General features: G+C 36.4%; 1 protein-coding gene across 2 annotated transcripts in view; it reads left to right on the plus strand.

The window, feature by feature from the left end:
* DPYD (dihydropyrimidine dehydrogenase) overlaps nt 1–26,963 on the plus strand; it is a 338,172-nt gene that overhangs the window by 125,607 nt on the left and 185,602 nt on the right. The gene's annotated exons all lie outside the window — the stretch shown is intronic.

The raw sequence follows: 26,963 nt of genomic DNA on the forward strand, positions 1-26,963 counted from the left end.
TGTCTACAGTTGGTATGAGGCTTAATGCTCTTTATTGATCTAGACGTTGCCTAAGTGAACATAATAGGAAACAAGTTGTCCAACTGTTCCTCCTTCCTATTATTGATTACAGAGATGTAATTCTTAGTACAACGACAACTGTTGTTTACCATCTGGTTATGCAGTATAATAAGCTTTGCAGGTCTATTCTGTTGTGTAATGATAGCACAGAGTGTTGTGATTTATGTAATCCTAAATCCTCACATTGTTAGGGAACTTCCATGTAAAGGAATTCTGATGTATCATATTTTGATGTAGTTTTATATGAGGCAAATGGTGTGACTTATATTTTTTTATTGTTTTCATCTGTGTCTTTCAAACCACATTGCACAATCTCACCAATGAGGAATTAATTCATAAGCATTTGTTTTCTGTGAGTCTAGCACTTAGGAAAAAATTCTCAGTCATTTTTTTTTTTTAACATCAGCATCATTCCTCTGCATTTCTGACTCAGAAGCTTAGAATAACAGTTCAGTTTAGTGTCAGCAAAAATGACCACTGAGCACTTCACATAGAATTGGAGTGTTTGGTTTATGTATCTGGGTTTATTTTCTGACCTTAATAAAGCTATGTTAATAAAAATATTTTTGGTTAGAAATATATTTATCTCTGTATACCTACAGAGAACATTTTTCCATACAGATATTAGGTAAAGGGACACAGCCAGAGTTTTAATAAACCAGAGAAGGTATCTGAAGCATAATTCTCCTGTAAAGCATGTGTTCATTGACTGTACTAGGAAACAGAGTGTATGAATGCTAATGAAGGATTATGTGTACCTGCAAAGTTTTGTTATTGGACACTACCTTGCATTTATGATGCCCTTTGTGTACCCCTTGTCTGCCTGTCATCTCACTTTTGCAGTACTGTGTAAGCCACTGGGCAGTAAAGTGGCCTTGCATATTGGCAGGGAGAGGGAGAGGACATGCTGTGGGGTCGCATATTTGTGGACTTAACAATATTAATGCAATAGAGCACTCATAAGCTATCAGCAACAGCCTTTTCTCCATAATGAGTCTGAACTGCATTTCTTTTTGTGTTCTTTGCCTACTGAACAAACATATTCAATGAAATACCACATTTGAACATTCTCTGAATCATAGGGGTAAAATAATTATGGAGCTACTTACATAAAGTGGAAATTTGCTTCAGAATATATTTGTACCTTGATGGAAAAGAAATATGGTAGTTTTAAATTTTCCCTATTAGTGGAAAAAAGAAGTGAGTATGTAAAAGAAAATTGAATCCCTGATAGGATGAGTACAATGTGAGAGGACTTTTTTGCAGCAATGTGATTTTTGAAGAGTACACCTTTAGTCTTGCAAATGAGTTGGAATTCAAGATTTGCTCAGTTGGGATTGTACAAAAGTCCATGTGTGATTCATGAAACAGAAGATCACTTGTAAATAACCAGCTACCTGAGGGCAGGTGGAGTTGCAAAGAGAATTTTGAAAACTGTTTTTTACACAGTTATGCATCAGGGAAAATCTGTTGCCTGTGGGAATATTGTGTGTGGTAGGCAAAGTGCCCTCCACTGCAGGTTCTATCAATGGTAAAACACAGTGACTGAGGTTTGAGCATTCTAGCCAGTGACCATGTTGAAGAGAAATGAACAGCAAAGGCTTTTGGTGAGAGCTGTTTGGACAGGTGTTAAATGTGTGCCCTAATCAGCTGTTGGCAGTGTTTCTGACATGAGACCTAAAGAATTCCTAAGTTCACAGAAGGATACAGGTTAACAGACTTATTTGAAATGAATAGTAACAAGAGTGTGCTTTGCTTCAATTCTTTGCTTACTGAAGCATTGAGACTACGATGGTTTATCTTAAGGGGAAAGATGCTCTCCAGCCAGTAGGTCTGTTACATTTAGTCATTGTCTCAAAGCTGAGAAAAATACCTTGTACTGGACTTGAAAACAAACAGGTGGCCAGTATATGTCACCAATATTTGACAACCTCTGGGGTCTCAGTGTGAGTCACACCTTACCTCCATCTTACCTTTCCCAATTAGGCTGTGAAGACTGATGTGAAATTTGGGGTTATGAAGGCCTATGTTGAACTAGGAAAGACTAAATCCTAGAAAAAGCTTTCATAGTTACCTGGATAAGCAGTAAGGATCCAGCCGGGCAATGGGAATTTAAGAAGTACACCATGCTTCTGGTTTTCTCCAGCAGTCACAATTTCAGATTACAGCAAACACAACTATTAGGGGATAGTCCGTGAATCTCAGTTTCTTACATCAAAGTTAATAATAGACAATGGTATGCGTGATAATTTTTAAAGGAACAAAACGTAGCAGCTAAACAATATTCTTGGAGTCTCCACTGTGGTTTTTTTAGGGTTTTTTTCATTTCATTTAAGTAGATGCTATTTTTAAACTTAGACTTATTTTGTTGGGCAATTGAATATGTTAATTAAGAATTAGAGATGAAGAATTAGTTCTTAAAGTTTTCATCTTAGAATTACAATTCTCTTCAGTTACAAAACTTTTGGCTTTGTTTTGTTACTCACAAACATTAATTAATAGGAATTAAGTCTCCCAATTAAACTGTCAAAGTTTTCAATCCAACCTCGAAAAGTAAGCATAGAAAAAAAAAATCCTTTCCTGTCCTGATTTGAAAGATTACTCAATGTATTCTGCCTTGAATCAGCTCTGCTTTTTGATAAGAAGGGTTTGTGAAGAATTTGTGACTGAACTGACAAATCAGTTTGAAAATTTTGCTTTAAGAAAAAAAAGTCTTGCATCAGTTGCTGCCTTCTGTAAACACCGTAGAGACTCAGAGCAACAGAGAATAAGCATGCTGAGAGCAAAAGGAGAAATCAATGGAGGGGTGAGGGGCTAGAGGAGAGAGCACATGGTCCTCAGAGACAGCAGAGGAAGGCAGCCAGGGCTATCCTGCGGGGAACAGAGCAGTCTGAACGCTTTGTGTTGCTGTGGCTCTTCATGGATTTTCAGAGTGGAATATGATTTTTGCCAATAAGAAAATCCAAAACAAAACATGTGTATGTATCTCTCATGGCTATCTGGGCAAATGCAGAAATACCAGGCTTTTATTCCTCATCTTTCTAGAAGTTCAGCTGTCTTCTTTGGAAAACAGGATTCTGTTATTCTGTCTTTTCAGACTCCACAAAGCATTTCAAATCCTTTTTGAAAAAGAAAATACATAGGAGTTTCTTTGTAGAACTACTTAATTGAATAAAAATGAATGAACTAAATATTTAAAGGACATTCTTCATGTGACATTCAAATGACTACATGGAAATGCTGTCACCATAGACATATTTTCTGCAGACTGTTGCACAAACCTCTAGCCTTATTCTCTAATATTTTTTCATAACATTTACATTCTCCTTAGAGAATATCAGATAAAAATATGTCCTGAAATATTGTTTTATTTGGCAACCTTTTAAGAAAAATTTGAAGCTCTCATTCCCAGAAATTGCTTAAACACTTTAACTTCAGTGTTTGTAGATTTAAACTTACAGCACTAAGTTTCTACTTAACTTCTCATTGAGTAATGAAGATTGCTTGTTTATTCCTCCATCTTCTGCTGCTGAATTGCTGTGAAGTTAGTTTTATTGTATATGGGTATTCAGAGGTCTATTAAATACTGGGAAATGGTGGGTTAGGTGAGTGTACCAAGTAAATCTAAGCAGATTGTTGTTTGAATGTATTCTAAATGGTGTATCCTGCTTACAAGGGTTAAAACTGTACATAAAAAAAAGAAAATACGTGAAACACCTTGTGGAGTGAACCTTTGTCATAATTGCAGTAATTCATAGTTAATTAACATCACATTCAAACAATGATATAATAAGATCATGTCATTGATTTGAGTGAAATTACACACACAGGAAAAAAAAAAGGATTTTAAAGTACAAGCATTAATGTACCTTGTTTTAAAAAAAACCTGTGAGATTGATTTACTCTCTCTTCCCCAAAAAGTAAGTAATCTCCTCATGGCTGTTATTATCTTCTGATTAACTATGCAGTGCCACCTGGTGTGCAGATGGGAGGACTATTACACATCAAGAGCTCTGTTCACACCCACCCACACAGATATAAACCTACATGGCAAAAAGTGAACAGATGTTCATTTTGCTTGTGCTATAGGAAAAAATTGTGCATCGTACTCCTGATTCATAAACTAAATTTGGAGGACATGAAATCTGCATATGGGGCCCGTAGGCCCATGGCCAGCACCGACATTTATGGAGGAAATATGTCATGTTCAAAATAGTTCTCATTTCAGGTTGTGAACAGACTTTTATTTGGTTGCTTCTCTGGTTTTGGTTTACCTTGTATTTCTGAGTTTTCTTTTTCTTTTCATCTGCAATTTTGCTTACCTCCTCCAAAGGAGGAGTTTAGAGACAGTTATTTGAAAATATATCCGGGATTTATCTGTTAGTTGGTTGCTTTTCAGAGTTGATTTGTGTTTCATGGTGTTTGTGATGTTGTGGGAGGCTGTTAGGCCCCTTGGTGAAGAGCTGTTTGTCTCAGTGGTAATGTGACAAGTCGTGTAAATGGCAGTGCACCTTGGTGAATGATAGAGCTTTAGGACAGGCGTTGTGCAGCCTTAGGCTCTTAGGATCACCAGCTGTGTTGTTGGAGGTTTTTTCTATTGCTTTGTATTATTTTATAATTTCATAAATATTTTGACACTTCATAGATTATATAGGTTTTGCTGCAAGGAAGCCAAAGCCTAAAGACAGGCAGATGAAAGACAACAACTAAGGGAGGAAAATAATACCTTGGAAGGTCATGCAGGAAAGAATGATGTTGTTGGAAACATGATCAGCTAGATACTCAAAATAAATGTGTGCCTGGCATAGTTTCTGGGTTTATTTCATTGCTCCTTGTAGACAAGGGAAATGACTGTATCAGAATCTTGCAAACTTTAAGTGCTTTTCACCAAGGATTTTAAATGGTGACAACAATGGCCTTTTAAGCATTGGTATCCATATGCAGTTGAAGATATTAAAGGCTACACAACCAGGGAAAACACTTGAAATAGTATTTTATTATTGCAAGCTGACATATTCAAATTCATGCATCTGCAAAAAGCTGTGAGCCTTTGGTATTAGAAATAATGAGAATGAAATAATCGAGATGAGTCATGAAGTCAGAGTACTTTGAATAGTTTGAAGAACAGCAGTGGTGAAGAGCAGTGGCAGGATCTGGGCAAAGCTAATTCAAAATATTTCATAATTGCCTTACAGCCCCTAGACTAATTTTAGAATTAAATTTTAAAAATATTTTTAAAATAAAGATTGCATGCAAAGGCTAGTGATAGATGTGTTTGCACTTTGTACGAAACAGGATCAAAACTTCACACTGAACTGCAACTGCCTGAAGGGAAGTCCCAAGGAAGGTCTCTGCAAGTCTATGCATTCAAGTACAGGAGTTCTTTATAACCTGCCTCCTGGAGAGCCTTAAGCTCATGGCTCACAGCTTGGAGAATAAATGCCTCCTTCTTTAACACTACATTTCTTGTTTCATGTCCCATGTGAATAATATTCTAAATGAATTATACAATCAGTTAGTTTTAATACAAAACTTGTTCATCTTTATTATTGTCTGCTGCTCTTTAATCTAAAAAGCATTGTTATTAAAAACCAAATAGTTACATTTAAAAAGGAATTCTGTGAAAGAACATGTTCTTCCATGCTACAGCATGGAATAATTTGAACTTGCTACTATTCCCAATGCAGCATCTTTCCTTGAGACCAACCATGTACATCAATCCAAGAATTTTTATGCTTGAGGCATTTTTTCTACTATTGGCATGTGTAGTAAACTGTTATTTCAGCTCTTTAGTCCTCGGTACTGCTCTGGATATTGGTGGAATATTCCTCTATATACATCGGAAGCACTAGGCAGTTGAAAGCTTTTAGGGCTAAGATTCACAAAACAGCTTATTTATTATTAATAGTCTTAGGACACTTTCAAAAAATACTAATAAACTGCCCTTGGGCATCCTTGTGATATTCACTTGTAAATTACACAGATTTTTCTGCTCTTACTTACTTATCTTTCCTACCAAAACACTACTTAGCATAACAATCTGTCCTGCATATGTTTTACAAAACATTCTCCTGTCTGATGCTGGACAGTCTGCTTGAAAAACTGACAATCTAAATATAATAACAAAATTAATTTTATTCTTATTGTTTTAAGAGTAATTTTTTCATATTTTAGTGGATTATGTAACCTAACATTATTTAGCACTTTTTAAAATTCAAGTATATATTTTAAAGCATTTTTGTTTGAGGTGTATAAAAACAGAAAAACAAAATGGTGATGTATTTTCCTATTTTGATGTTACACACTTGAATGCTTTACCCCTAAAGAAAAGAGCTGTCCTTGCTTGCCTGTTGTTTCTGAAATTTCACTCCATGACTCAGTTACTTTTATCTTTTAGATGTGTAAATATTAATTGTGCTGCCATCTTTTTACTTCCACATTAATACTCAGAGACAGAATGAACTACCTCCTAAAGTGCAGTTTGTGAGTTGATCCATATCCTTTACTTCAGCTGAGCGCTCTGGGGTTTTTTTGTAAGAAAAGTGTATGTGGTTCCAGATGGGTTTAATGCAATCAGACACTTTATGAAACATTGTTCTACCTGATAGTATAGGAGGACTGCCATAATACAAAGTCTAAATAAGAGCTTTAGAAATTCCTTACTTTCCTAAATCTTGTTTGCAAAAGATAAAAACACTGGGTAAAAAGTTAGGCATGTTGCGTTTAATTTTTTTTTAAGATTATACACAAATAGAGTATCTCAATCTCATTTACTTAGTGCCAATTATTGGTGAGAAGATGCGATGCAATTTTTTGTGTTAATGAATAAAGTTTTAAGCAGTCTTCCTGTCATATTTATGTCTCATAAATATAATGTTCCTGAATTCATATGCCTTTCACTGCCCACTCAGCAACGGATGTATCCCCTTGTTGAATTCAATTGAGAAAGTTAAGATGAAACTGGATTTGTTCTGTGAGTTTGTAGTACAATTTGAAAGAATTTTAGAGATTGCTTTAGTAGATCTTCTTGCTCTGTCACTTCTTGACTTCATGAGAGTGGTGCCTTGGAAGCCACTGCTGGGCATGGGCAGGGCTCAGGGCTTCCATCTGACCGAGGGGATGTTTTATGCTTCTCAGTCCTCTGCCTTCCTTTTCATCATTGCTCAGGAGTCAGGCCTTTGTTGGTTTAGGAGCAGTGTGATACCATGAAAGGCAGTTACCTCGTTTTGGTGGAAGACCCTGGCCGTGCTTGAAGCCATTTTTGGTTCTTCATTTTCCTTGGAGCACACGTACTAATGATTCTGTTTCTGGGTGGATTCACAGTCTGAGGGCCTTTGGAGTGCTGTAATGGCCTGCAGTGTGTGCCCAAGGGCATCCCTCACCACTGCCTTCAAAGTCAACACATTAATGGGAAAGCTTTCCTCTTCTGGAAGCATTTTTAAGTGTATTGTCCAATGCAGCAGCCTCCATCGTCCGGGAAGGCACATCCTCTGCCCTTCATTAGTTTAATGCCATGGACATTTTTATAGGGAGCAAATATCTGAAAAGAAAATTGTACATGTGCACATTAAAAAGTAATCTTTAACTAAGCTATAGAAATGTTTATGCTGCTGTGTCCCTGCTTTTGCATATATGCTGATTGTCCAGGCTTTTGGACCACTTGCTATGGTCATGAAACTTGAAGGTTGTTTTCTTACTCTTCTAATATATACTTTTCAGATAGGCCTCTTATATCATTGCTTTTAGAATGAAATTTAAAATAGCTATGCAAATGCATATATTTATGAATGCAAAATGAAAGGTTAAGAGGCAAACAAATATTTCTCTGGGTTTATGTGATACATTTGTGTGTTCTATACATTTGAGGTCAACTTTGTCATTCCTTGTGCATGAAGTCACATAGATAGTCTTCTGGGTACCTTTTATAGTATCAAACTATATTCAAAATTTGTCACTTGGTGACATCATAAGGTGTGAGGTACATGTAATAATTAAGATTGACTTTTTGTACTGTTAGAGTTTTCAGTGTGTTAGTGCTAAATTTACTGTAAATTTTTTAAATGAAAATTGTTTATAAGACTAAAACACAGAAATAAGCACACTAAGTACTTAGAGTGTTTGGGTAATGCTAATACAAATTACATGTTTATCTAACAGAGAAAATTATTTTCCAAATGTTGTCCTTGATGCTGTTTATTTTGGAAGTCCTTGGGCTATTGTTCCTTGATTTGTCCTAAAAATGTATTGAGCTGAATATGAACCATTAGAGAAAGTGAAAATGCATTCAATAGCTAGTGTGATAACTCAATATTCCCTCAAATGGTCTTGGGTGATTAGTTTCATAGGAAGAAAAATAAGAATTTAAAGATCAGCAGATTTCAGCCAATTAATCTTTAATGTTACTATTGTCACTGTATTGAAATGATAGTCACCAAGTAGAAACTTGAAGTGTACTACTGCATTTCTAAGAGTTGTCAAGGTTATGTTTGTTACTGTTTGATTGATGTAATAGGAGACGGTTTAACTCACTTCAGATTTCATAGGATTATTTTTGTTAGAAATGATTCTTTGTTTGTTTGTGACCATTGATAAGAGGTGTGTATTTGGGTGTGATGCATTTGTTTAAATAGATTCTAATACTTCAGTAGATAGCAGAACGTCAGTACTTGATTATTTAAATTGAAATTCGATTATTAAGCTTTATTAAAGATAATTTTTAAATAATACAATAGTTATAGCCTTTTCACTAATACATTGGATTTTTTTAAAGGAAACAGTTATTCTAATTTTATAAATAGTCTATGGCATAGTAGTTAGACATTGGAAATACCACAATTCATTATTTCAATATCTGAGTGATTTAGACATGATTTCATTTCTGTTTGTTGGTAAACACAGTCTTGATGTTCTTATTATGGCCCAGCAAAAATCTTCTGTAGGTGAAAAATGATGGCCACATTTTTATCTGTGAGAAATTTATGACCCTGAGTTGAGCTTAGTTGGTCGGAGCATGGTGGTAATGACACCAAGTTTGTGGCTTGAAGCCCTTTCTGGGTCATTCATGTAGGAGTTGGTCTTCATGATTCTTGGGTCCGTTCCACCTCAGCGTATTCTGTGATCTGGAAATATTTGTTTTGTTAAACTTTATCAAGTTTGATCAGAGTCTCTCCAAAAAAATAATGTTCTCAAAAAGACTTTATGTACTTGGGCGACTACATAGTCTCTGTTTACTTTTTTTATTGGTTGTCTGCTTACGCTCAAAGTTTGCGTTCTTGACTGAATGAAGTCTCTTGCAGAAAGAAGTTTGCAGTTAGAGGAGATAGAGTGACCAGTGCATGAAGCATAAAGTACTTGGTTGTGGTCTCTTTACTAATCACTGGGGTAAAGTTCCTGCCCATTCTCTTTCTGTAGTAACTGCTTGATAAAAAGCTTAGTGGAAATTTGCATGAAAAAAAAATTCTTTCCTGCAGTAGACAGAATCTGAAGAAATCACCCCTAATTTTTACAACCTATGCCTTCTTTGTGCACAATTTTTTCTGGAAATCCCAACAAAACTAAGTAAAGAAAGTTCTGAAACGTTAGCACTCTTTAAATTGTAGGGACATAAGAGTCTTAATAAAACCTCTACATTGACAAGTTGGTTTCTTATTTTTCAGATGCAAATATGGGCCTTTGCATGTGCTGAATGTGCCCTGTATTGTATTGAGGCATAGAAAATACACATCGTAGCTTAGTTCCTTCTGTAGACCTGCTAAGAATGGAATATGTTAAATCAGCCTTGGAGGGTGAATAATCCTAGATACGAGTGTGGCATTCAACATTCATTCAGAAAGATGTTGAATATGCAAACAAAATGTTCAGTTAAAGGAGAGTTGAGTGAATTGCTGCTGCGGCAGGAGATGCTAGTAGTTTTTCACCTGAAGCATGCTCACCTGAAGCATGCTTGCCTTTAATTTTTCACTTGGTTAGTAACAAACATATGGATCATGTACAGCACAATAGATCACTGGAAGGAAGCATTGTGGTGTGATGGTGTGCTGAGGGTGACACTTTTGGGCTCTGGATATTGTCATCCTGAGTTCATTCTTCTCTAAAGTCATGTTGGAAGATTGAAGTGTAGCCTGAAAAGGACTGTAAAATGCTGTAGGGAAGCCATACTGTGTTCTTGCTGGCAAATGTTCAGGCTGTTTCTTGAAGCTATAGAAATCTTCATTCCTATGCACTTGCAGTTGTGTGGCTCACCCAATTTAATTTCTATTCCAACATTTTTGAAAAATATGTGTAACAACCAATAGAGCAGATGAAATAACATAGGTTTTATTTGGCATTATTGGCATGAATCCAGTAATGTATCAATGATCACAATGAAGGTGAAATTTTCTATCAGATAACTTCTTACTCTCATTGCAAAATTTTCTTTAGATTTTTCCCCACCAGGATTATGCTGGTAAGGATGCATTATATCCTACATACTGTTTTCTGAAATGAAATTTTAATAATTTATCAAAAATGAAATGTATCTTGCATAGTGCCTTTCAGATATTAAATGATCTAGACCAGAAATAGTTTGCTTACATGGTTATATTTTACTTAGGTGCTGGGAAAGAGCTTTGAGGACAATTTGATTGCATTTGTGTTGCCAATTTGAAGAGCTGCCTGACTTTGTTTCCTTTGATTCTTAAAGAAAAAATGCTTCTGCTTGTATAACACCCCTTCAAAAACTCCATGTAGTAGGATCTGCCACGCAGTAGGTGTTTCTAATAAGTGTACAGCAGAAGAAGGGTCAGGGACTAACCAGTGAATAAAAGTCAAAACTCAAAATGAGGCACCTTTCCTGTTTAGCACTGGGCAGTGATAGATACTGATAATGTTTGATTAATGAGCAGCAGACTTGCACTGGGTGAAAAAAACTGTAAGAAATGATTTATTATTTCAAAGGTATTGGAAGCTTACTGTATCTTGTAGATTCAACTGTGTGTGCCTGAATAAAATAAATGAGATGCAACATGTGAAAAATGAAAACACATTACTTGTAAAGGATATGTCACAAGCAGGGTATTTTTGTTCAAGTACACTTTGTCACTTTGGGGATTTTTAATGTTGGTCTGAATACAAATCATTTAACTGGCTCATAAAATCAACCTAGTTGGAATTCTTGCATCTATCATTGAGACAGAAATGAGGGTTAAACTTAATATGCTGGAACATCCCTTAAATTTTTGCATATGGCATCATACACAGCTGTTCAAATGTATATGTGAACAGAAAGAATTCTCCTAGCAATGTCATAGGAGTGAAAAAATGTAATGATGCAAATTTAACATTGAAATTAGAAAAATTAATTCATTTGTAGAGTCATTAAAAGGTAGTGTCATTGAAGTTGATAAAGTTTACTGTAAATATGTCTATGAACCAATGTCTGATTCTCTTCTCTCTACTCAAGCAGTGTTTGAAAATGAACCATGACTTGTAGGTGGAGATTTTACTTTTGTGTACTTGCAATTTAGTCTTGTAGTTGCTGGATAGTCTTTTAGCCTGCCTTCGGTTTATAAAGTGACCTTATTCTGTGCTGTATCAGTGGCTGTCGGTCTGGTGTCAGGTCCCTTGGTTCTGTTCAGAGCTGCCATGGAGCTGGGAGCACAGGGAGCTGATGATGGTGCAGACTCGCCTCCATCAAACTGCACTGTGTGTTCAGACAAACTGGAGTGCCCTGAATCCAGGATTAGAGAAAACTGCCTTTTCTCTAGTTTTGGAAATAGGAAGGGTGGGACAGTGGAAGTGTAATCCGCTCTCCAAATTTCTCCCCTTTTGCTGGGTCAGTGACTGTGGAACACTTCTCTGTAGTGGGTAATGTTTGGAAATTCTGATAGATGCTGTTCTGTAAATCTGCACCTGTTATGTGTATATACCTTATCCCCTTTCTTACTTTTCTGTTCTTATTCAGTAGACAGCTAAAATATTTTTCTTCTTGGGATTCATCACTGGTTATTTATATGTGTATAAATGCTTGTAAAAAATACATGTTTTTATGTTGTGCAAAAAAAGTATAAGCTGATAAAGGCCTTAAAAAAGGTGTGCCCATTTTTGGTAAAAGTAGATGATACACTGCAATGTCCCTTGAACCTAAATTCACACTGATTTGTGTGTGTAATTTAGTACTGAATAGCAAAAAACATATTCAGTTTCTTAGGGTCAAAATTGTTTATCAGAAGTTTTGTTTAAGATCTTTTTGGTAGATTCTGTTCATAGCATTTGATCTGTTTTCATCTTGTTTTGGTCTTACAGGGTCTGATATAGTGGGAGTTAAAGGATAGGAAAAAATAATCTTTATCTTCAATTCTTTTTAATATTATAACTGAAATAGAAAGAAAAAGAAATTAATCTTGTCCTTGGACTGTGCCTCCAGCCAGTTCCTTAGAGTCCTTAAGTAATGTCATGGCTCTGAGTTAGAAGGTCCTCTTGTTCGTGGAGAGGTTGCCTCATCCTCTCGTCAGGCCCTAGAAGTTACTTTTTTTAAGATGTACTAGACAGTTAAAGCTATTGTGAAAGTGGAGGCCATCAGGTTTTACTGTCACTGGATTTCATTAAGCAGAGCTCTAGCAGTGACAGCTCCCTCTCTTTAGTGTGGAAGCCACAAATTGACTACATTAAAGGTGTGACCTTTCAACCTACAAACTGAGTGGAGTTAGAGCAGCTTGCCAACTTTGAGGTCTTGGTAGCATCTCTGCAGCAGGTGCTAGCCTAGAGAACATATGGATCAACAGCTGGATGCTAAGTCCTCTGAGCACTCTCAGGATGCTGACCCATTTGTATTTAAAGAGGGAGGGAAAAAAAAACAACCCAGAATCCAAACCACCAAACCTAAAGAAGTAGATAACTAGAATTTATAGTGATGCTACATGGACGTTGCAATAATTTAGTTGAGAAGCCAGATTGAAAGTTCAGAAGCAAAAGCTGTCAAAAACATTGCCAATGTGGTAATTTCTGCACTGAAAAATCTGGATCTAGATTCTTTGGTCAGGCAGCTAAGTCTATAAGCAGTGAAGCATGGAAGAGGTCAGATCTGCTGCAGGCCTATTTGCAGGTTTCCTTTGTAAAAAGTATGCGGAAAGCCAAGCATGATATTTTCCCCTTTTCATGTTGTCCACCAATTTCACAAGAAAATCATAGTACACCTATAGTTAACACATCTTTTAATGTCCTTTTTTGCTGTTTTGTTTAGTGCTGTTTTGTTTGTTTACCTGCAACTTCTGAATTAAACTGGCTTGCTGTGTTGCAGATGACCTCTAAAATGCCATTGAATTAAGGTTATGATTAAGGATGGAACTCTTCAATGCAGTCAGATTTTTGCATGCAACAGTTTGGGGTTTTTTTTGTCTTTTTTTCTTTAATGTCTTTAATAAAAATATTAAATCTTTAATATTGTTATTAAAGATATGTTGCACAGTGAAATCTGTGCAACATTTTGATCTGTATTATTTCACAATATATACAGCAAGTTTGATGCCTGGCCCTTTGTGTATAAGCAGAAATGGAAAAGGAAAACCTTTTAATGGCTTTTTCTTGCAGTTCTGAGCAGGAACCACACAAAACACACTCTCAGGAGTGCCAGAACTGTGCTACTACTACTTCTTGGCATGTCACCTTTTCTAAGCACTAAATACAACTATTTGATCATCACCATTTTGTGGAAGAGACCTTTTCTTAAAGGCACAAGGTAACGTTAATAGTTGTAGAATAGGCAAGCAAAAAGCAAAGTTGAAAAGTCAAGTTCATTCTCCAGTTTTAAGTCTGGGAATTCAGTATTTGTTGCTAAGACTCTGCAGAAAACAAAATTTTTCCCAAGATTGACTTCTGGTTAGGTGACTCAGAAGATGAAGCTGGAGAATAGGAAAAGAGAAGCTGGGTTTAAGAAAGTTTGTTTGCTTGATATTTTTTTTGGTGCCTCTTGAAGCTTCTGCCACTGTGGAATATATATGTATGTTTTATTGGCATTTTTAAATTTGAAAACAGATTCAGGACTTAGTACTTCAAGTGTGCATGGAAATGAGTGACTATGGATGACTCCTTAAGTCACAAAGTAAGCAGTAGTCACAGATGTTGAAATACATTTTGCAGTCATCCTAGTGGCTGTATTACATCCCAGGGGTATGCAAAAGTCCTCTACTCAAGCCACTGTTATTTTAAAAAGACACTGATTGGGGGTCCTTCAGCTGTCATTGTTTTCCAGTGCAGTGAGACTTGGATAATATACGGCCATATGCAAGAATTATAAACTAATGCTGCAAGATAAAGTTCATTATGCCATTGTGTGCTTTGAAAATCCTGTGCTATTTTTGCTCATGTTCTTCAGCTGGGATGGAAGTGTATCTATAACAGTATGACTAATTATCTTTACATGCATTTATCACTAAATAAACTTCACACAAGACAGCAAGATTGTTTACTTAAGCAGTATAATACTGGGAATGGAAGATAGCTCTAGAACATAGGATTACATTGCCAGAATGGCACTATTTATTAAGCTATGATAACGCTAATGTTCCTTTTTGATGTATAGCATGTGTGACTTCAGCTGAACTTGTAGAGAGCCTTAAGGATGTTTCATTGAACATTTAGTATGGCAGCAAGCCAGAATACATTTAGCCTAAGCCCAGATGACAGGTTGGTAATGAGGTAGTGATTGATGACCACTGCTTCCGTATGAAAACCTGCTTGATATGCTGGGGGGGAAATGCATTGCTAGCTCTTTTTATTTCATTCCCTCTGTATTAGTTATTCTTACTATGGAGGAGTAGCATTGGCTGCTGGTTATTCAATCCTGGTTTCACTTTTGGATGGGAATTGAGTATTCAGCTGAGATTGTAGAAGCACAGCCCAATGGCTACACTTATATGCATTTCAAATCCTAATTTCAATGGATTTTTATTGTCAAAATAACTGCAATTATATCACTTAATGAAGCAGCCTATAATATTATTACCTGCCTCTATAATTTTACAAGTCTTTATGATTCACTTTCTGTGCCATCTAAATGGCATTGCTTTCCGTTCCCATATAAAAAGAGAAACTTGGCCCAAAGGTTGTAACACATGGGTCAGGCAAACAAGCCTAAACAATAGATTGCTGATTATTTTGCCTAATCCTGTTGAGTGCTTCTGTGTAAAGACACTGCAGTCCTTATTTAAATGAGAGGCAAACTGTGGTTCTATACACTAAGAAGGGTATTTAAGCCATGTCCTTCAGCCAGATTGCAGCCTGATGTCTGGTTTAGCAGTAAGGGTTAGGAGGAGGCAGCAGAGGCCTGTAGGGGTTATGGCCATAGCTGTACCCAGTCAGACAGAGTGGATATTAGATGTCCCCAAAGCTGGAGGATAACTAATGGGATCACATTAAGGCCTGGTTAGAAATCACCCAGGGATGCAGCAAAGGGCACTAGGGCAGCATAAATATCTAATGTCAAAAGAGACTCATTATTAGTGTTTTCCCAGGCAGAAGTGACTTTTGGTCAGGAAGGGGCGAGAAAGCTTGTCACCCTAACCAGAGTGACATTGCATTTCCTCAGAGCAAAGATATGAGCAACAAAAATAGGGATCAGTGGTAGAATCAAAAGCCAGAATAAGGAGGTCGTGAAGCAGGGCTGGGGCAGTTTCCATTCTTCTCTTACTGCTTCCAGAGATGTAAGGGAAGTTTTCATGCCCTCTGGAGACAAAAGTGATTGACTTTTCAATGAGAAATTAATGCAATATTAGAATGGCAGATTTGTGGGGTGAACATACATTGGACCCAAATGAGGGAGTTAGTCCAGGAGCCTGCAAAGTAAGAGCTAAAGTGATCAGTAATACCTCTTGGTGAAAGAGAGTTCTTGTGGAATTGCAGTAGTCTACACGTGTAAAGGAAAGGGAGAAAGGACGGCCTCAGTGCTGGGCTGGATTCAGATATGCAGAGCAGAAGTTTATCTCTATGTGCACAAATGGAAAATGATTATGACAGGGCAGGAATCATCATCTGGTCTATCTAGGTAATTTAACTATTTAACTCCCACAAAATTAACACTTTTCTTATTAAACCATACCCCTCTGATGTTTTCGTTCTTCTTGTGGCTTTCACTTCTACACTTGCTATCTTTTTTGCAAACCTCTGTTTATTGCATGGTAAGCTCTTTGAGGAGCACTGGTCTTCTTTTTCTGTTTGGCAGGTACCCACATCCCACATGTTCAGTACCAGAGATTAGTACCTTTTAACTTAGATCTGTCATTCATTTGAACTTCCCATTCGTTTGGCATTTCCATTCCATTTATTCCTGTGTATAGCTGTAGCATCCCTATGCAGGCGTCCTGTGAGCTGCAAGATTTTCCAATTCAAGTAAAAAACTGCTTTCTTTTGAATGTTTTGAGTGAGTTTGTCAAATGTTCACACCTATAAACTGTCCTTAATTGAGACAACCACATTTTGTTGTTCACTGACCAGTGACAAGATGGAGCAGGTCCATTGATTTTTACCCTCTTCCTCGGAAGACCTTAGTTTTAACAAGTGAGGACATAGTCTTTCAGTGGAGATTAATGGCTATATGGTGTTGTTGCTTATACACTGGAAAGCTTAGTTATTTACTGTAAAATCTGACTCAAAATTCTATACGCAAATCAGAAACTCCTACTTGGTTTGTTTCCATAACAACACACAAAACAACATCAATCACTTATAGTAGAGCTCCACACTCCATAATTAGGGATGCAGTTTTAAGAAGTGTGGGAGGAGTTCTGTAAAGTGTTTTTATTTTAAAAACAACATTAAGCCTTGTTCTCACAAAAGCTTATGCACAAACTTCACTTAACGGAATGTAATTAATTCCATTGGCATTTATGGTATGTCTCCACAGCTCTGATGCAGTGTCTGGAGTGACTGCGCATGCCCTGCTCTGTCGTGTCTGAATGACTGGAGTATGAGCAAGGTTTCCTGGAAGGCAAGCTTGCCTTCTGCATAGGGAGCAAATGGGGGTTTACCCCAACAGACGGAGTCACCACTCTACCCTACCAGGCATGGATTTCAGTAGGAGAGTAAATGCTTGCAGTATGACAACCTGTAATATTGGAGAAAAGTGATATCAAGAAAAAAACTGCTAAAAGCACTTCATGTAGGAAAAAAATTAGAAAATTTGCTGTGTATCTTTTTAATGTAGAATTTAAGCCAAAGGGATATCTACAATATATCGTATTTTCCACTAGTATCAGGAATATTTATACCTGCTATGGTGGAGAATACTCTCCACGCTGTCTTCACTGTCGCAGTGGAGGGCAGCTACTGCCATATGAAGCTGTTACAACATGAAAACACCTTCAGTGAGGCAGTCCCACAGCCCCACTGATGCCTTGCAGTAATTTACAGATTGGAACAGTTTGAAATAATCAAATGCAAAGTATTAATTCTCCTCTCTACTTGGCTAAAAAATGGGGAGGGTTGTATGTAATTGCATTTTTTTGTGTTGTTTGTTAGTGTTTGGGGGGTTTTGTTGATTTTTTTTTAAAAATACGCATTTGTCTATATTTTAATGAACCAACAAAACATGCTTTAGGTTCTCCTGGCATTTTTGAGGCAATAACTAAAACAATTTCTCTAAAGCATCTTGTATCTGACAAATCCCTGGGCCCTTAGGCAAGCTGTGTTTGAGTCTTGTTGCTTTCAGCTGCTCCAGAGACAACACGTGGTGTGTGCCTAGGAAGGAAAGGCTGAAGGGGAAAACCATGAACAAAATGAGGGACAGCTAAAAAAAAATTGTAGATAAATGGGAGAGAAGGCAATAGTAGATAAATGGGAGAAAAGAGTTTCTTTTATGAAATGAAACTGAAAAAAATTAAGGAAATAAAAAAAAAGAAAAAGTAGATAGGATAAATAAACTGGGGAAAAAAAGGCAAATAGGGGAATAAAAGTGGAAAGATATTAGATTATCCATAAAGATGATAAAAATGGGAAGAATTAAAATAAAAGCTCATATAGTTTTTCTGGCCACATTTTCAATAGTTTTCTTACTTTGATAACCTAGATGTCAGCTTTCTCTTTAATGAAAAAGAGCAGCTGACTAGAATAAGTGTTTTACTGAGTTTTGGTCCTTCCTGTCCTTGATAAAATATTAATTGTCGTGTATACCAAATAAGTAAGATCTAAAAGTTAAAAAGAAGGTATTTACATGAAAACCTCTCCTGACTGGTCTGCTGTAGTATGTTAAAAGATGGGGAAATTTGTATTTTCTGAGGGTTTTTACACCGGTTTTGATTATGTTTCTCATTCATCTCAAAGAATAAGCATGTTGTTATATCAGTGGATAAATTATGGGATTTAAAAAAAAACTCTCATAATTAAATCACAGCTAAGGTTGCTAGGTGACAAGTAAGAGAAGCTATATAATTAGACATGTCCAAAAAAAAGTCAAATAGTGGAAAGTAGTAATCCTGAAGGAAGGTTGCCGTTGTCTGTGCTGACACTAAATGACCATCTCATTCAAATGTGCACTTCATTAAAGAGTCACCTCCTGCTTGGCTTCTGCAGCTGAGGTCTTACTACTCTGTGTGGAGTCGGTGGAAACAGGGAGACTTTTAATTAAGTGTGAATTTTGATTTGCTCTCCGAATATCCCTTTGACAGGGTATTATTCCTTGCTTTTTAATATTAGCAACCACATGTTTTTCCTGAAGACAAAGGTAGTAGCTTCCCACTGATATGTGTGAGTCTCTCTGTGTCAAACCTGTCCAGGTTACTGGCAAAATAGCGATTATGTGACACAGTCTGTAGATGTAATCCATCTCCTTAAAGCAAGGAAGGGAAAACAGTTGCAAAAATAAGCATTTTACAATAATTAATAGATGTTGGAATTGAGCTCTAGGAATTGAGGAGCTCTCCCAGTCCAGCAGACCTTTCTAAGACCATAGAGAGTGGCCTTTCCAAGGACATTGCTCCCATCTCTCAGCACCCTGGATGATTCCTGTGTGGGGCACGGGTGGTCTGGCTTCCCCCAGCCAGGATAAGTGTTCAGACAATGCTTGCACTAGCGTGGTTGGAGGTAGGAAGTAGTCTGCATGCTTCCCACACCATAAAAGTCCTAGCTTGAAGATCCACTCTTCAAGCCTTCTGAAATCCTATTGTGTGAATTGCCCAGGAGCCATCACAACCTTGCTTCTATTCTGTGGTCCTCAGCAAATCACTTAAATTTCTTTGCACATCTGTAAAATGCAGGGATAAATGTTGATCTCTTATCTGGGTCCTGGATATTTTGAGGATTGACTGTTTATATAGCACCTTGCAAATAGAAAGTGCTACAAACAGTAAATGCTATTTGTTACTCATGGTATCAAAATAACTCATGCAGCCAAGCGTGGAGTATGGCTTGCTGTCTGCCTACCAGATTTGCATTCCTACGTGCAGTGAAAATAGGAAGGTGTTGCTATAATATCAATTCCTACATTTTTATAAATTTTATGGCTCTTCTGTCTGGTCAGAAATTCTGCATTACATCTGCTATACATTTAATTACAAGGCTTCAGAAATTTTAAATATTATGTTTTCTTCCATTTTTCTTTAATGTCACAACAGCATTCCATTTATGGCATCTTTCTCATGGCTTCATTTGCTGAATGTGTAGTGCTGGTAATTTCTTCCCAGGTGTTTAGTTGAATGTATGATTTACCCTTTAATAATAAATGTTCCCCCATTCTGTAAAATGTATGCAATTAGGAATTTTAGTTTCAGCCCAGTGTTCTAAATGATCTGTGTAAATGATTGAATGAATAAATAAGTAAATAGTGAAGTGTCCTCCCCTATGGTGCATCAATAATAATGCTTTATCTTGCAAAGACTGCATTTAGAAACTGTCACTTATTGCCCCTTCAACAGGTTTTTATTCAGTTATTCTGAAATGCAGCTTAATTCATTATGTTTATTCCTGAGCTACGAATCTCTGGAAATGGCTTTTTTCTTTTAAGTTGGTGATAGAGATGAGCATGGAAAAAAAAAATTGTCTGATATATAAATGTATGTCTGCCCAGCATTTGATTTCAGGCTCAAGGGTTCCTATAATTGTAATCTCTCCCTGCAAAAATTGGAGGGCATGAGTTTTTGGGAAGATGAGTACTTAAAGGTATGGAGCTGTATCTGTGCATATACTTGGTGACATGAGTGCCAGTGCAGGGTTAACCAACTTTCATCCCACATGCTGTACCTTCAACATGCAGATTTGATTTTGCATTTGAATGCTTAAGTGAATACTTGTTTTCTATTTGTATGTATGCTATAATCAGAAATAAAGGATTCAGAATCAGAGGTAGACTTTGTTTTAGCAGATGATTGTTTATCTGAGTCCCTCTCTCTTACACAATAGTTGTTGTTGCTAAGGTTAATTAAAGTCATTCTATGTCTAATTTTATATGTAAAGCAAAACAAATTTATAATTTAAAAGGCTTGTGTAAAAGTCTTGGTTCCATATAACTGATTTGGTGATGGTGTACTTCTGAAAGATAATTTTATCAGTAGGGCAGTGGATGTACAAATCAAGTTTTCCATCTATGTGGTGGAATTTTTGCATGGACTTTAAGGAAGCTCCAGGATTGATCAGTATCAGTTGTAACCCGTTATAAAATGACATGAGAAATAGAATTACTGTTGTTACTTGTTACAAACATCCGCTGTTGTAGATAGTGATCTTTGGGAAGTTTATTTTAAATGCTAACAATCTGTGAACGGAGGAAAATTGTATTCAGTTTTTGATTTTAAGTTGTTCTTATCCTACACTCTGCTTTTACAAGGCTGTTGAGTCTTTGTTGAATAAGGGAAGCCCAATTCCATAATTTTCTCAGAAAGAGACTGTGAGTAGCTAAGATGTGCTTTTTGAAAAAAAGTATGTTTGGTACTAATTAGAAGGATGGAATGAGGTTTTGGAGAGAAGACATTTCAGAAATTAGCTCTTGACAGTTGTGTGAGATCTGTGTTTTCTGGTTTTGCATATCTCACCTTTGTTTCTTTGTAGTGTGGGTGGAGGAAGGAGGGGTCTGATTCCTGGTACACTGCCACTGGCTTGGAGAGCTCTGTAGCTGACAGAAACACACCAGCTATTGAATTTCTCTGTTCTATGAGTGTCTGGTACCTATGCCCTAATAGGGAATACGTTTCTTTTACCTAACTGTAGTAGTGGATTTTTTAAATCCCAGATGAAAAACTCAGAAATCTTTCCATGGCTTAGGACCTCAACCAGGGCACATTTCATAGAACCGTGAGATAATTGGAAGGGGCCTTTGGCGATTGTCTAGTGTAGCCCCCTAGGTCAAAGCAGGGTCAGCTGGAGCAGGTTGCCTAGGACCATATCCACTTTTGAACATCTCTAAATACATAAGAATGCCTGCTCTGAAAGTCTCCTGGGAGTCCTGAGGTTCTTTTCCTCCACATCAGTAATGTACAGACATACAGATCTTTTGGCGGACAAGGGATGGGTCCCAAAGGTACTTAGGCCCAAATCAATCAGAGTATTTAGGGGCACACCTCGGAAGGGGTTTGTTTGAGGCACTGTACTCAGTTTGGTCTGTAACACCTGTAACTGTGGTACAGTTATTGTCATATTTCTGCAGGGAAACCTTTTTCAAAACTTGATTTTATTGTGAGTGCTTTCACAAATGTATCTGACTTTCACTACCCAGCCTGCTGACGAATCCCTAGTAGGATTTTCTTCTGGCACTTGGGTAGTCACAGAAGACTTCCAATTATGTTTCTAGACGTATTTCTGTGTTAAAAAATTTTTTGTACTAATGTGAAAGTAAGCAAGTTTTTTATGTTTTGATCTTCTGCATATTTTCATTTCAGCTCTAAACATGTTATTTGTGGTTGTATTTTATAATTGCATCTAATTATGTAATTATATAAATTTTTTTACTACTGTCAGAATCTTTTCAAAAAAGTTTGATACCTTTTAAAAATTCAGCTTTACTATTATAATATTAAACTGATGAGTTGTTTCTCCTTTGTGCTTTGTACAGACAATATTTCTGGTTAGGCAGACATAGATAGAATTTAGCAATTTTTTAGCATAAGGAAATTGGGTAGAATATCTGCTTTCCTGATTTATTGATTAGCCCAGGAAAGTTCGATAGCTAACTGAGGGTTTCCAAACTGTCAAAATATTCAGTGACAAGTTGATGTTGACATAATTGAAGTTGAATGTATTAATTTTGTCTCAGTGATCTAGAAATCAATGCATTTTAATACTGACTTTGTTCTGGGCTGGATCCAAAGCACAATGAAAGGCCTAATGCTATGAACAACTAAACTTTTTCTTTAATTGTGCAGCTCTCAGCCATTTCAGATAGTGGAAAGCATATCAAGTAGGTAGATCTAATTATGGACAGAGAGCAAAAGGCGACAGAGTGCAGAGATTAATTTGTGTTTAAAAAAATGGAATATGTAGAATTAGCTTAGTCTGTGCTTATATGTTTGCATTATAGCATATCCTCAAAGCCTTTGACAGTTTTGAACAAAAGTTGCCTTTTAGTTCAAAATACAACAGCAATTCCATATAATTCTATGGATCCCCAAACAGTCATTGTTTCAATGAGCCTGGTTTTGTTACTCCCACAGAAATTTATTTTCAGTTTTCTTCTGATGGATTAATAGAAAAGCTGCATTTTACTAAACTGCCAAATTCTACATTTGACAAGAAATTAAATGTTTTAAAAAGAACAAATAGCACAAGCTGCATCTTAGATTTATGCTAGTGCCATTGGATTTAGGCACTCAAAACTTGAAGAGCAGATTTTACATACAACAGAAACCTGTAAGCAAATTGAAAGTGCTGCTTAGATTCGTAGAGCAACAAAATGCATACTCCATCTCTGACATGATTTGTCTTGAGGTTTATGAAATAATTTTTCATTGGATTATAATATTTAAAGTAATTAAAGATACAATTTGCTATTTAATAAACAACGCATTTTGTAACTTCATTAAAGATGCTGCCTTTCTTAATTGTAATGGTCCAAAAGGTTGTCAGTGAACTGTACATTAACTGCAGAGATAATAATGATTTTATATGCTAATAATTTTTAAATTAATAACTCATGTAGTTTTTCAGCCACATGGGGAAAATAATTTACATTCTTAAAGCTTACTTTGGTATTAACCACTTTACTTGGGGAGAGTGGATATCCTCGTATAAAATGTTCATTTGTTTTACATTACCACTAATGCAAGCATGTAGGACCCACTAGTGTGAAAGGATTAAAAGCAGCAGCATTAGGCAAGCATGAACATTTCAGAGAGAAATCCTTGTTAGAGGGACCTATTGGGACTGTGTAACTTGATTTTCTATTTATTGATCTTGTTTTTGTTACCATTTGAAACGGTTTGGAGAGAACCTTCCTATTGAAGTACTGCAGATACAAAACTCTGCACCAAGCAGACATAAAGGATTCATGTTCACTCCCAGGTAGATCTGTGTGCCTTGGTTAGCTTTAGCATAGGTTGGATGCCTTTTTAGAGGAAACATATGCTCCCTTGGGAGTATTTGCATCATCACTGCAGGTAATTTGAGAAGTCTCATTTTAACTTTCTGGCATCTCTTTGTCATAGAAATCTCTTCATGGACTGAAAAGAGACATACAGTCCTACCTCACTGATGCTTTATCACAAAAAATATTTTTTCTTAAAACAAGTATAAATTTCCCATTTTGAATGTTTTACTTCCCCACCAAAAGAATAAGTTTAAGAGGAGGAGGAAGCTTCTGTCGATGTGTATGCAGCTATCTGTACCTACAAGCCAAGTATGTGACCCATGATCTCCAGTGACTGTGTTTCACTGCATCTTCCTGACTGCTGGGCATCGAGGAGCCCTGTGGAGATGTGCACCACCATTTCTCTGTCTGTTTTCTAGATAGTAGCCTTAAAGTATTGGAGGTTCAACTACACTGTCTTTTTGACCCAAAGGCTCAGTTTTAGTGCCCTGTCATCAGTATAGAAAACACCCAAGGAAAATGCAGGCACTTGATGAAAATAGCATAATTAGTTATTAAAGACACTCTAAGTGAAATTTTATATGAAATGCCACATATGCTGTTCTTGAGAAAGAAATTCAGATTTAGTTAATAGAAATCATGAATTGTCTAAAGGTTTTTTAATCTTTCTGTCATTCATCCTTATTCAGAACAGGACTTGGTGTAAGCATGAACTTGCTTAGTTATTTCCAGTATGGAAAACTTTGAAGGGATAGCTATGCAGTAGCTGTAATGTTTCTGAGCTGATCTACCTGTGTAGGAGAGTATCATTTTAACAGACTATTTTCATGAAACTCCTTGCTACAGCTGCTTTTAAAAGGAAAGGCAGATAAATATGTGCTTAATGATAAGGACATTGATGTGTAGGGGATAAATGACCTGAGAATGCTTATTGACCCTCTAGCATGTTATGAGAATGTCATATTTGTTGCAGGGTATTCTGTACTGACAGTGTGTGGCAATCTGAGAAGATAAAGCCTCTGATGACACATACTTATTATTCACCTGCAATTATAAAACTCTGTGTGCTTTTTTTCATAATTCATAGTGAACACTGAAGCTTAATCATGTTGAAAGTGTCTCTTCAGAATGTTGCTTTAAAGAAATGAGTAAGAAAATCTTCTCAAATGTTTTGATAGATGATTCATGGCACTGGAGCTGCTGATGAGGAGCCAATATAGCCAAGTCTATAAATACGCAGTTACGAGAACTGTGGAAACATGAATTCTGGTAGTGTGACAGATTCAAAAAGCACTTTTTCTACTGGAGTGGGTTTCTAAAGTTGCTCTCTTCCTGTTCTACATTCAGATGCCGTTGTCTAATTAGGCTAATTGGCTGGCAAATTTGCCAGCTTTTAAATTAAATTAGTTTGGAGGTGAGAGAACAAATACCATCAGAAACGTGATTTATTCTTTCTTTCCATAATAATTGTTTCTTTTTAACTGAGCAGAGCTACGCTTTATTATTTCTAGGGAATTTCTGCTTAATTTACTGTATATGACACATTTCCAGAAGAAATGAATATTGGCAGCCTATTACTAAACCTTTAAGCAAAGTAATCATAATGGAGAGACTGACCTCTACCTTACCTGGCAGTAATGAATAAAGCTCTAGCAAATAACAGTTACCTGATGTTATTTTAACAAATTCAGCTTTCCTTAAGTCAGTACATGTGCATTTTCCCATGTTTCCCATTGCTTCTGAAGATCCAAAATACACTGAGGGTAATGAGAATGAATGATAGCTTAGATGAGTTTTTTCCTTCAGCTGCTGGTTGTATTAAATCCACAGCTCCTGTGCAGACCTACAAATCTATAACATCCGTTTCAGATGAATTTGGAAACAAGGGGCTGCGTTCTTTTATTCTTGGTGCAGAGATTAAAATTGATCACAGCAGACTCAAGGGAGCAGATTTGAGTATCACAGCTCAATGTGGTTAACTGGCATAGTGCAGGGCTCCTGTACTCCTTAACTGTGCACATACAGGTTACGAATATTATTGATTGCAAGGGTCAGGGGAGGCTGCAGGGAGGTTATGCTGCATGATGCTATTTGGTAATTTTTAAGGGACAAGAGCTATGAACTCTCATAGCATCTGGGACAGGTACAGTTTAAACCTGACAAATGGAGATTTATGTTTGTGTGAGCGGGAAAAGCCCTTCAGGTAGAAATAATAAATGGAAATTTGATTGGATGGGTTTTTTGTCATAGGTTAAATATTGTGCTGTAGAAAAAGGGAAAAAAGAGATTTAATTATTACCTTTTCATCAGAATGTACTGTTGATAGGTTTTCAGTTGTAGATCGGTGCTGCAGGATAATGGATAATATTTAGAAGTCTTTTCTTGAGGGATCATTTTAAAATATATGTAGAGATGGTTTACCTGAAGTGATTAAAAATGATACAGTAGTAGTTACTGAATACATTTTATAGTATCTTTTTGTTCTTTCATGTGGACAAAACCATTATATAAATATATGTTTTAAAATAAAATATGGTAAGAATAAAGATGAGACAATATGATACATTAACAAAGAACTGGGGAAAAAATTGTTTCCTATATTGAAATTTCACATAGAGTGCTAATTACTTATTAAGCTTTTTTTTGGCAGACCTTGCTGAATTACATTGATGACTTCTACATATTAAAAAAAAAAAAATCCTTGTAATGTTTTAAAAAAAGGAATGGCCGTAAATTTGTATTTTGCAAATATTATTTAGCACGTGGGATTTACTTCTTGAAGGAATAAGTTTTTACAAATATTTCATATAGATAAAGTTATACAGGGTGCAAACTCAGTCTATTGTTTCATAGTCACTATATTGAAACAGAATGGGAGCTATGGAAGTAGTGTGCAGAGGAAGATATTTGTGGGTTTAAGACAAATGGCTGTAGATATTTCTATGTAGATATTTCTATGATTCTTTACTGCTCTCTTCCATCAAGTTTAGGAAACAATATTATAAAAATCAGTGTTTAGAATTGCAACACAAATACCACCTATTGGCTATTATAATCCTAATATAATAGGTTACATTAGGAATACAACAGGTTGATTTTAGGTAGTATAAGTTGATGTTGTCTTTGTATACCTCATTGCAACTTTGTTGCTGTACAGTGCCTGAGGTCTGACAAAGGTGTTATTCCAGAATATTAATGACTTAATTACTCCTCATGTTTCTATGGGATGAATTTGCTGCCTTTGATGGGTGTTTTCAGCTGTTGCTTTGTGATAGTGTAGAGGCTTAGTATTTGTTTTTCTTCGTAATGCCAACTAAGTATTTGCGGTTTTTTCTTTGTGAATGTTTATCATCAGTTTTGCTCTCATTTCATCCATTCCCTGTGTATTTATGTAGCCTCTATTGATCCAGCTTTTCAAGAT

This window comes from Ammospiza nelsoni, chromosome 9, assembly GCF_027579445.1.
Source record: "Ammospiza nelsoni isolate bAmmNel1 chromosome 9, bAmmNel1.pri, whole genome shotgun sequence".
Classification (NCBI taxonomy): domain Eukaryota; kingdom Metazoa; phylum Chordata; class Aves; order Passeriformes; family Passerellidae; genus Ammospiza; species Ammospiza nelsoni.